At 41.5% G+C, this 12,264-nt stretch overlaps 1 pseudogene; it reads right to left on the bottom strand.

Moving 5' to 3' along the window:
* The window catches only part of LOC122089736, a 35,168-nt pseudogene extending 30,993 nt beyond the window's left edge, over positions 1 to 4,175 (bottom strand).
* Positions 4,176 to 12,264: the final 8,089 nt, after the last annotated feature.

Below are 12,264 nucleotides of genomic sequence, written 5' to 3'. Positions count from 1 at the left end.
ACGGGATAGAAAGATGGTATTTTCTCACCAGGATAAGATCAGCATCATATAAAAACTCTACTTGGTGGGTAACATAAATTAGTGTTTTTGAACCCAACATTTTCAGCAAACACTCCTGTCAGAAAAATTAGATGTTCACATTTAAGCTTATAGAAAGAATTTTTCAGTTACTTAAAAGAGCCAAATAGCTATTCATATTAATAGCATGATGATAAGTAACATAAAACTTATACATCAAGCCATAGGGTTTTATGGAACAACTTGCATCGCTCAATATCATATGTTTATTAGTCTTGTTTGCTTAGACAACCATGATATAATTTTTTTTAATGTCAAATATCAAATTCAGTTTTTAATGAACAAAATTGTGATATAAGTAATGAGTTGTATAGATTAAAGCCAATTTCATAAGGAATGCTTTATTAGAGAAAAAAAAAAAGGTTAAAGAATAGATACCTGAAATAGATGAGTTCCTGTGTGAGCATCCACAGCACTAAAGGGATCATCAAGTATATAAATATCAGCATCATGGTACAAAGCACGTGCAATCTGAATTCTTTGCTTTTGTCCACCACTTAGGTTAATTCCTCTCTCCCCTATAATAGTTTGGTCCCCGAAGGTAAACAATTCCAGGTCTTTCTTCAATGAACAAGCTTCAAGGATAATTTCATACCTTTCCTTGTCCATCTCTTTACCAAACAATATGTTGTCTACTATCGTGCCACTTTGTATCCAAGGTGATTGTGCAACATAGGCCCTCGTCCCATTCAACTCAATGGTTCCAGATACCTTTGGAATTTCCCCCAATATGCATGAAAGTAGGCTTGACTTACCTGACCCAACAGAACCACAAATAGCAACTCTCATCCCATGGTATACTCGAAAATTAATATCTTTCAATGTGAGATTAGGGGAATGAAGGTCCCAAGAGAAATTTCCCTTAATTATCTCAACTGCAATCTCAACACCATTTCTTGGAGGCTTTTGTATTATATTTGAATGAGAATCATCAAGGCAAAGGAATGAGGTTATCCTACAAAAGGAAACTTTAGCTTGAACTATCATAGAGATTGTGTCTGGGAGATTATAAATGGGCCCTTGCAATATCTCAAATGTTGCAAGTGCAGTTACAATCTTCCCCGAATCTAGCGGAATTTCCATTAATACACAGAACCCAAAAGTAACCATGGATACAAACATGGGAGCAGACAAATAGACAAAGTTAACCATAGCTGCTGAATAAAGTAACTTTTTTATCCATATTGTTTCAAAGTTCCTGAGGTTAGTTATCCTTAGCCAAAAACTTCATCTCCCAGCCCTGGAGCTTAAGAATCCTCATATTCCTTAGTGCCTCAGATGTCACTTTCATTCGTCGATCCTTTGAATCCATCAATTCTTTCTGAAATTTCTCCTGTAGTTTTCCAAGTGGAACATTTGCCAACATTAAAATCATTGTGGCAGCAAAAGCTACAAGTGATGCTAGTCCAAGTCTCGTGTACAAGATCAACAATGCTAGAATAATCTGAACAGGCACTTTCCATATATTGTGGAAGTACCAACTAAAAGTGCCAATCCTCCCAACATCAACACTCATCAAATTAATATTCTCCCCAGTAGTGTGGCTCTGCTTTGATTGGCTTGAAAGCCTGAGACCCTTTTCATAGATTATTGAGAACAAGGAAGTACGGATCTTAATTCCCATCTTTCGCAATTGAAAGAACAAGAGCCTCTCTGAGATGCACCTCATGAGCTTTGAAAGAAAGAAAATAAACACTAGCACATAGCCTTTATATTTTAGTTGGTGAGGACTATTTAGATACCCAACAAAGGTGTTAAGAAGATATGGTCCAACAAAAGAAGCCGACATACATACACTGGAGAATATAGTTGTCCATAGAATTTCTTTCCAAGTTAAAAGAATCAATGCCTTCATCAGCTTGAGTGTGCTTGCTTGACCCCCATTACCATTGACATTACTGTCAGATTCAAATTTATTTCTAAAATGAGCAAAGACCACCTTGGCACTATCACAATTGGCAAGTTGAGGAACATCTTTGAGGTTCAACGTTCTTTTATAGCCAAGTGCAAGCAAAGGGTTTATCCAAGCAAAAGTAAAAATACTAAAAAGATTGGCATTTGCATAAGGAGTAACATTCTCTCCACCGACACTTGATCCTTGTTTGTCTTCACCATTGCTTCCACTAGAACTAGTTTTCAAAAGAGGCTCTGAAATATGGTTATCTTCATCTTCTTTCCCCTTGCCAAAGAACCCAGCATAACAAAAGAACAAACCAGAAATAATGGATACAACATTAGATACCCATAACAGGGATGATAAGAACAAATATTTACAATACAAACTCAGATGTATAATAAGATATGAACAAGACATAAGGAAGTAAAAGGCCCACCATATCCTTAATAGAATGGGAAACCTACACTAACTCAAAGGAGAAAATCGGACATGCAAGTAAACATAAATTACAAACCAAGTGAGTAATCTTAATGCAAAATCCAATTACACAAAAAAAAAAAATTGTTAGATTAGGCCAACCATGCATGTCTAACTGAAATAGGTAGTTTAACATGCATATGAGAAGATCATAGAAAGATAGACTCATGCAAGATATAAGGGTTGACCAATAGTATAAAAAGTATGTACATTGCAACATCGGCTTTGAATTTTCAAGGGTAACCATCGTACATCTCTTGGAAGCCCAATAAATGGATAAAACTAATGACAAAATTAGATGTAAAAAATTAGAACATCTATGAAGAAAAATGAATGCAGAAGATTGCAGAAAAAAATCCAGATATTGATTATATTCTTTCATTCTTCAAAACCATCCATATTAGCAAATTTTATTTTCTTTTATTTATAGTTATATGGTGGCTTAGCTCATGGAGAACCAATGAAAATGCTATCAACTTGATCCCATTTTGAATTGATGTAGGTGCATTTGTAAAAATGTAAACTCAATTATCTAAATACCAACCATTTCCACTTTATGTTTTCCAGAAAGACTTAAAACCAATACTGGAGTCTTAATATCACCCTTAGTTGTGCTGAACCTGTTAATGAACATATAAAACATAAACCATTTAGAAATATATAAAGACTAAGAGAGTTGGAAAAATTTTTTAAAAAAAAGAATCTAGAGTTATATATAATCTAGTCAAAGCTAAATTAAGAATGTTTGAAAGACATACAACTTAGTAACATGAGATGAAATAAACCAATAATTATTTTGGGAATTAATATATTAGAGAAACTAGAGGATCTTGGGATTGATTGAGGGAGGGATATTGGTGTATCAAAAACTTTATTCCAGGACTGTGAGGGAAGTGAGTACGGTTCTCATAATCTTGTTTAACAAGGTGAGATGACTAAAAGGAGCATAGGTCGGGTGTAGCGATACTAAACTGAACAGATACGACTAGTAAAGATGGGTCAAGGAGCCTGCCTCAAACTCTAGTTGTGAAATGATGTCAAGAGAGGAGGATTTAGGAGCAATTGATGACACAGGGGAAGATAGATCTCTCACTGATTGTAATGCCATGACCCCATTAACCTTCTCACAATATTGTGCTCTTTGGTCCATGGGCCTCAAGGCTTTAAAACACGTTATGCCATGTTAAGGAAATTAGAAAGTTATCAACTAGCCCAGTAACCTCCCCTAGGCAATGTGGGACTAAAGTTTTTACACTCCACCGATCTCCCAAACCCCTGGTACTTGTTGTGTTCTTGGTAGGGACACCTCACCGATCTCGTAAGCGGATCGGTATACTTTCCATATTCTTGGTTGTCACATTCTCCCCCCTTTGGTCGTAGTGTCCCTGTTGTGGCTCCAGATGTTGTCAAGATCTACTCTATTACCACCTATAACGCCCTGACCCCATTAACCTTGGCACAATAATGACCTCTTTGGCCTATGGGCCTCAAAGTTTTAAAACGCATTATGCCATGTTAAGAAGGCTAGAGGTTATCAACTAGCCTAGCAACCTCCCCCCAGACTGTGGGACTAAAATTTGTACACCCTCAGCGATCTCTAACATCCCCTAGTACTTGTCGTATTCTTGGGGGAGACACCTCACCAATCTCCCAGGCGGGTTCGGTACACTTACAGCATTCTCAGGTCCAACGTTCTCCCTCCCTTTGAGTACAGCGTCCTCATTGTAGTCCCACACGCTATCGAGGTCCGCTCTAATAACATTTGTAACATTGTAGCCCCATTAACTTAGCACAATATCGTCCTCTTTGGCCCATAGGCCTCAAGGCTTTAATGGGTTATGCCATGTTAAGGAGGCTAAAGGTTATCACTAGACGAGCAAGCTCCCCTAGGCGACATGGGATTAGAGTTTGCAAACCCTCACTGATCTCCCAAACCCCCTGTTACCTTCCATATTTATGGTGGGGACACTTCACCAATCTCCCAGACGGGTTCAGTACATTTGTCATATCCTTGGATGTCACAATCTCTCCCCTTTGGGCACAGCATCCCCATTGTAACCCCACATATTATCGGGTATGCTCTGGTTTCACCTGTAGTGCCCCAATCTCATTAACCTTAGCGCAATATTGTCCTCTTTGATCCTCTTTGGCCGATGGACCTTAAGGCTTTAAAACGTGTTGTGCCCTATTAAGAAGGTTAGAGGTTATCAATTAGCCCAGCAAGCTCCTCTTAGGTGATATGGGACTAAAGTTTACACACCCTCACTGATCTCCCAAACCCCCTGGTACTTATCATATTCTTGGTGGGGACACCTCACCGATCTCCTGGGCGGGTTTGGTACACTTATCGTATTTTTGGGTGTTATAAATACGGTAAGTGAACCAAATCCACCTGGGAGATCAATGAGGTGTTTTCACTGAGAATACGGCAAGACTAAGGGTTTTGCAAGATCAGTGAGGTGTAAAACTTTAGTCGCACATCACTTAGGGGGAGCTTTTTAGGCTAGTTGATAACTTAGAGTATCCTTAACTTCACAACACATTTTAAAGCCTTGAAGCACATGGGCCAAAGAGGACAATATTGTGCTAAATTTTATGTTGGGTCATTGCACTGAAAGTCTAAAAAAGGTATGAGACCCTTGCAAAAATTTATGCCTATCTAGAGGGAAAAAACCAATCTAGATGTGGGAAGGAAAGGATTGCTTTTTGTGGCAGGAGCATTTCAATACGTGGGAGAGGTGACAGTCAAGTTGGTCGTGTGAGGGGCCCTAACTTTAGGGGAGGTCATGTGAACATTGTGGAGAGGAACGACATGGTGGAATCTATTACGCCCAGTATTGTCCAAGGAGGAGCTATCATTTTGAAGTAACCTAATATTGCTACTGTCAATGAGGCAACTAGACTAGGGGAAAAGCTCGATGGCTTCAAGAAAGTTAAGGAAAGAAAAGGTAAAGGAAAGCATAATGGGGAACAATCTAGCTGGAAGTCTGACCATATTGCCTCATTGTGCATGTGATTTGGTCAAGTTCTCTTTTAGATTAGAAATGCATTTGTTCCCGAGGTATAGTATTTCAAGGGATTTTTTTTCATTAGGTGATTTTCCCCTGCTAATGGCCTCGCCGAAGTTGGGGGGTGCTATCTATTTAATGTTGGTGAATCTAGCTTGTTGCTTTGCCAGTTTTCTTATTTCTTTCTTTTTCATCTTTTTTCTTTAATACAAATGCCCTTTTAGCGGAAAAAGTAAGTAATCCAGAGGATCTCCCAAGTGCGGAATTTTCCCTCTATCAATTTTCTCTCAACCTTCTTCCCAATCTTCCAAGCTCAAGGAGTTTTCAGACAATATTTGGGCATGGGTATGCAAAATGACTATGGAGAAGTAACAAAACCAGTCCTCTTGCACCCATCGCAAGGTTCATGCTCAGAATAAATGTGACGACTGAGAGTGGTAAAGTGGATATTCATCAAAAATTGATTGGGTAATCCTTTCCTGTTTGCATTGTTGTTTACTGTTTTGCTGCTATTTTTCTATCTATTTGTTTCCCTCTTTCTTTACAGATCTTTTACATTAACAATAAGGCTCTGATGTGAAAGCATTTGCAGATCATCAACGCAAAATACTCTTTACATTCTTGCTCTGTTGCCTTTCTAGTTGTATATGTTTACTATTATGTTTTTCTAACATTGCTTTTGGTGAATTATTGGTGAATAAAAACCTTTGTTGGAGAACATCAAAAGAGGTCTAGCCTCAAACAAAATACATCAAATAGAAAAAGGATAGTGAAGCCTTATCTGAAAACACCAAGAAGAAACAATGTGTTGAGTCTTGAGACAATTTAAGTCTAAGGCACGAAGATGATTAATCTTAGTTTTGACATCGAATTCAATAACACTCATAATATTCTTATGAGACTGGGAATTGGAGGACTGTCTACATTTTTTTTCTTCCCCCACCATAAATGATATATAGATCCACAGAAAACCATCATGATAGACCTATAATAGATTGACTTTCCGATAAACTCCTTCATAATCCAACGCCATTCAATATCAAAGGAAGGAAGGGGAAACTGAGAAGGGTGGCATTTGCAAAGAACCCTAGTCCAAATCCCCCTAGAAAAAGGAAATTAAAGAAGAGATGATCAATAATTTCAAGGGCATTCCAACAAAGGTAGCGACTGTGGTCCAACCTGGGAAGCCTTTGTATTCTATGGTTGTGGGGGGTAGATTGCCATTGATTAAGGATCTTCCTAATCCCATTCATGTTGGGTCTTTTACGAAGGTAGTAATTCCTTAGCAAGCCTATGATGAACGGTTGGATAGCTTCAAATTCGCTTTGGGGAAACTTTCATTTTGTGTCAATGGATGCAATTCGAAGAGAGGCTATAGAGTCTTGGAATTTGAAGGTCAAGGTGTTATTAAAGCCTATGGGGAAGGGATTTATATTATTTAAATTTGAAGAGGAAGGTGATATGGTTATGATCTGGAAGCGGAATCAACTCAGAGTTGAGGGGCAACAGATCAATTTTCAACGTTAATGGCAAGACTTCAACATACATGACAAGCAAGTGTTTATGAAGATGGTGTGGATACAATTCCCTGATTTGCTACTTGAATACTAGCATGAAAAGATCCTTCTCACCATGGCTAAAGCAGTGGGTCATCCAGTGGCCCTTGACAGAAGTATGAGATCTACATTAATGGGGAGCAATGCTAGAATTATTGTTTAGATGGATATGAGTATCAAATGCATTGAGGAGACCCAAGTTGAATGATTGCAACCTGGTACGGCTTTACGTTTCTGTTTCACGTAGCCAATTGTATGCGTAAATGGTTTGGGTCATTGTGGTTTTTGCAAGAGGGTAGGGCACACTATTAATGATTGTCGATATAAGAAAGAAATTGATACTGCTATAAGGCGACAAGAGGAGGATGGTATTCCAGGAGTGTTGAAATAGTCTACTGGCATTAACTTTAATGAGTGTACAATGGTGCTCTTATATAGAGATTACAGTTATTGAGTTATAGACAAACTCTATGATCACATGTGGGAGACTCAAACTCTAATAGTAATAGGGTAGGACTCTGTTAACATATGTGAGTAATGGGTAGAAAGTCTATTATCACATGTGAGAGTCTTATTCCAACTCTGCTGTCTCATGAGGTAGTCTTGAACTCCAAGTAGTCTCTAGAGTTTGTGCACACTAAAAATGCATACAATGTAGGAGAGGTTGTTGAGTATGAGTATGACTCTAGAGGTGGAGTTCGAGTGGGATGCTAACTGTCCTGATACACCCCCTCAAGGTGGGGATTTGAATGATCGAATATGCAGCTTGTCCCTTTGAGCTGAGTGCTTTGGTAAGGATATCGGCTATCTAGTCATGTGTTGAAATGAACTGCACTTGAAGGTCCTTGGAGGCAACTTTATCACGAACGAAGTGGAAGTCAATTTCAATATGCTTAGTACGAGCATGAAAGACCGGATTGACCAAAAGGTAAGTGGCCCTAATGTTGTCACACCAAAGAATGGGTGCAATGGGAATAGTGATCCCTAATTCCTCAAAGAGAGAGCGAAGCCAAGTGAGTTCGGTGCAGGCATCAACCACTTCTTTGTACTCAGACTCGGTGGAGGAGCGTGCAACTGTCTTCTGCTTCTTAGAGGCCCAGGAGATCAGATTAGGACCCATATAGATGGCATAGCCTCCTATGGATTTGTGATCCGCACTGTCACCAGCCCAGTCAGCATCGGAGAATGCTTGTAATTGGAGGGAACTAGATTTGGAGATGAACAATCCATGATCCTTGGTACCTTGGAGATAGCGTAGAATCCGTTTGACTAGTGTCCAATGGTCTTCGGAGGGGGCATGCATAAACTGGCAAGCATGGTTCACTGAATAAGCCACATCAGTCCTAGTGAGGGTGATGTATTGGAGAGCACCGACAATGGAGCGATACTTGGTGGGGTCTGAAAGAAGGACACCCCCTGTGGAAGATGCTGCAAAGGTAGTGGCCATGGGAGTAGTGACGGGCTTACAGTCGGTCATGCCAGCCCTCTGGAGGAGATCAATGATGTACCAGTGTTGAGAGAAGAGGACACCATCAGACCAATATAGGGCTTTAATACCAAGGAAAAAGCTGAGACGACCAAAATCCTTGATAGAGAATTCTGAAGCAAGCCGATGAAGGAGAGTCTGAACATGAGTTGGTTGGTTCCCTGTAACCAAGATGTCATCGACGTAGACAAGGACATATGTGACAACAGAGCCCTGCATGTAGATAAACAGTGATGTGTCGGTTTGGGATGACTGAAAACTGGAGCGAGTGAGGAACTCAGTTAACCTGTGAAACTAAGCCCTTGGAGCCTGTTTGAGCCCATAAAGGGACTTGTGGAGGCAATAGACATGATTAGGGCGCAGGGCATCTTCAAAACCCGGGGGTTGAGCCATGTAGACTTCCTCAGATAGAATACCATGCAAGAATGCATTCTGAACATCAAGCTGACGAACAGCCCATCCATTAGATATGGCCAAGGAGAGGACCGTCCGTATGGTAGTAGGTTTGATGACAGGGCTAAAGGTCTCATGATAGTCAAGACCAGGTTGTTGATGAAATCCTTTAGCAACTAAACGGGCCTTATATCGCTCAAGGGAGCGATCTGCCTTCCGTTTGATGCGGTACACCCACTTGCAGCCAACCAGATTCATAGTTTCCCTGTAAGGCACAAGAGACCAAGGGCCCGTTTGATAACGTTTCTGCCGTTTTTGTTTCAAGAAACGACAGAAACATAAATTTTCGTTTATAGAAACAGAAACCGAATTGAAGGTGTTTGATAAGTCATATTTTTAGAAGTCGATAGTAACTAATGAAAGAATCGCCACAAGTCGTTTCTAGAAACGACGAAACAAGTTGAACTTGTTTCGCCTGGGTCATTTCTTGAACCATAAATAAGTAAAAATTTCTATTTCTATTTCTGAAAATAAGTGAAACGGAACAGTTTTATCAAACGCTTTTTACTCCGTTTCTGTTGTTTCTGGAAACAGAAACGGTAGAAACGCGTTTCTTGAAACGTTATCAAACGGGCCCCAAGTGCCATTACGTAATAAAGCATTAAATTCATCAGACATAGTAGAACGCCAATGAGGATCCTTGTGGGCCTGGGAGAAGCATGTAGGTTCAGTCGGATCAGGTGAGGTGGTGGTAGAGAGGGTCAGGGTGTCAGCATAGAGATCATGTAGGGTTCTGGTGCGACGGGGTGGGGTGGTAGAGGAGTAAGGGTTAGGGCCAGTTAGGGTTAGGTGAGGTGAGAAAGGAGGGGATATGGGAGAGGGTGGTTCGGGTAGGGGCAGTTCTGGGGTGGCAGGGAGAGGGATGGGTGGATTTGGGAGGGTAGGCAGAGGGCTAGGGTGAGGTTGAGGGGTAGGTATGTTAGGTGCAATGCCCCACGGGGGAGGGATAGTAGGAGGGGGTTGGGTTGAGGAGGATGGTGGTGCAGTGTGAAATGGGAAGGTAGATTCGTCAAATCTGACATGGCGAGATATGTAGATACGACGGGTGATGATATCCATACAACGATAACCATGATGGGAAGGGTTATATCCTAAGAAAACACATAAGGCAGAACGGGGTTCAACCTTGTGATGATTGTAAGGACGGAGCCATGGATAACAAAGGCATCCAAAGACTTTTAGAAAAGAGTAGTCCGGAGAATTGCCTGTAACTAACTGATGGGGGGATTTGTTACCTGTGATAGAGGAGGGCATGCGATTGATGAGAAAGATTGTGGTTTCAAAGGCATAATCCTAGTAAGCCTGGGGAACAGTGGCATGGGATAGTAGGGTAATCCCAGTTTCAGAAATGTGCCTATTACGACGTTCAATTGTTCCCTGTTGCTCATGAGTATGAGGGCAAGATAACCTGTGTTGGATGCCCAACTTGACAAAATAAGATGGGAGAGTACGGAATTCTCCCCCCCCCCAATCAGTTTGAATGGCCTTGATGGAGCGAGAGAACTGACATTCCACCAAGGCCTGAAAGGTACGAAAGGTAGAGTAAACATCAGACTTCAACTTTAAAGCAGTAAACCAAATATATTTAGTATGGTCATCAACAAATATAACAAAATAATGATTCCCATTTGAAGAAACTGTGGGGTGGGGGCCCCATACATCACTAAAAACCAAATCCAAAGGAGAGGAACTACGAGTACTAGTTTCACGTAGTGACAATCTACTAGCTTTGCCCATTTGGCAAGCAGAATATAAAGAAGGAGACTTCACGAGCTGATGACCAGGTAACATAAGACAAAGCACACGTTCATGAGGGTGCCCTAAACGATGATGCCAGCGACTGAAAGATGAGGCTGAGGCCAGATTGGCATAAGGTGACGCTGGAACGGAATAGAAACCATGCTTACTGTGTCCAGTGAAGAGGTTTTGATTGGTCTTTAGATCCTTCATAGAGAAAAAAGAAGAGTGAAACTCAAAGTAAACATTATTGTCACGGCAAAACTGCTGAACAGATAACAAAGAACAAGTGAGAGTGGGAACATGTAAAACATTAGAAAGAGAAAAGGAACAAGAGGGAGAAGAGATGGAAGCAGTGGCTATGTGAGATATAGGAAGGCCCTTACCCAACCACAAGTTGGTTATTACCTGTGTATGGATCATAGGTGGAGAATTGGGTTAAGTCAGGGGTGGAATGGTGGGTGGCTCCAGTATCAGGGATCCAAGAGGTGGTGAAGGATTGTGGAGGTGTGGGGTGATGGGGTGGAGGTGCGATGGTAGGAGGTTGAGGGGTAGGGAAGGGTGTAGTATGATAGGCATTGGGTTGAGGTCGTGACCGATTGTAGGGACGGGGAGGGGTAGGTAGAATGGCGGCTCTGGTAGGTCCCTGTGGGCGGTAGTAGCAAGTGTCTATCTGATGATTAGTGCGTCCACAGATTGTGCATGAATTATGAGCGAATGCATTAGAGCGACCAAATCCACTAGCACGGCCACGACCACAGCCTCGGGAGGAGCTTGTACCACAACTACTAGTGGAAGGAGGGCCACGACCTTGGTGAGTGACATGGACCGATGCATCGATGGCAGGATCAACAATGGGAAGGGCGTGAGTGGAGAAGGTTCTCGTGACTCATAAGGAGACCATGCATGTCGGTGTGGGAGATGGGCTCCTTTTGTGCCATCATAATAGAGGCAAGGGCTTGATAGTCAGTGCGTAGGGCCTGGAAGATGTGGATGTTAAAGTCTTCCGATGGGAGGGGCTTCCCTGCAGCTGCTAGCTCATCAGAGAGATGCTTGGCTCGATGGAGAAACTGAGTAATGGTCTCATCTGGTTTGTGAACCAGATTTTGAAAGGAGACGTTGAGAGACAGAATCCTAGTTGTAGACGGAGAACTGAATGCAACATGGAGTGCATCCCATATCTCTTTGCTAGTGGTCCGTCCAACTGCTAATGAAAAGGCCTCTTCAGAGAGAGAGGCAATGAGAAGGCTCATAATAAAAGCATCTTGCTCACGCCATGCCTTGGCTTTGATAGGGTCTTGAGGGCAACGATTATCACTTGTGACATAGTCGAAGAGGCGTTGGCCAGTGAGATAGGGTATGACCTGTTGCGCCAATAAACATAGTTCTTAGATGTGAGCTTTAGAGATATCATATGATGAGCACCAGATAGAGATGTGGGAGGTGGGGATGGTTCGGCCATGGTAGAAGAGGGAGGAGGTGGTTCGGTCATTAGGGATTGGAGTATAGAAAAGGTATGTGAGGGGAAAAGGGGAGAAAGGTGGGTTGGGGTTTTGGGTTTGCTTTGTTTTT

Source organism: Macadamia integrifolia, chromosome 9, assembly GCF_013358625.1.
Source record: "Macadamia integrifolia cultivar HAES 741 chromosome 9, SCU_Mint_v3, whole genome shotgun sequence".
Lineage (NCBI taxonomy): Eukaryota > Viridiplantae > Streptophyta > Magnoliopsida > Proteales > Proteaceae > Macadamia > Macadamia integrifolia.
Note: the sequence above shows the minus strand (reverse complement) of the source record. Positions and strands in the feature narration are given on the sequence as shown.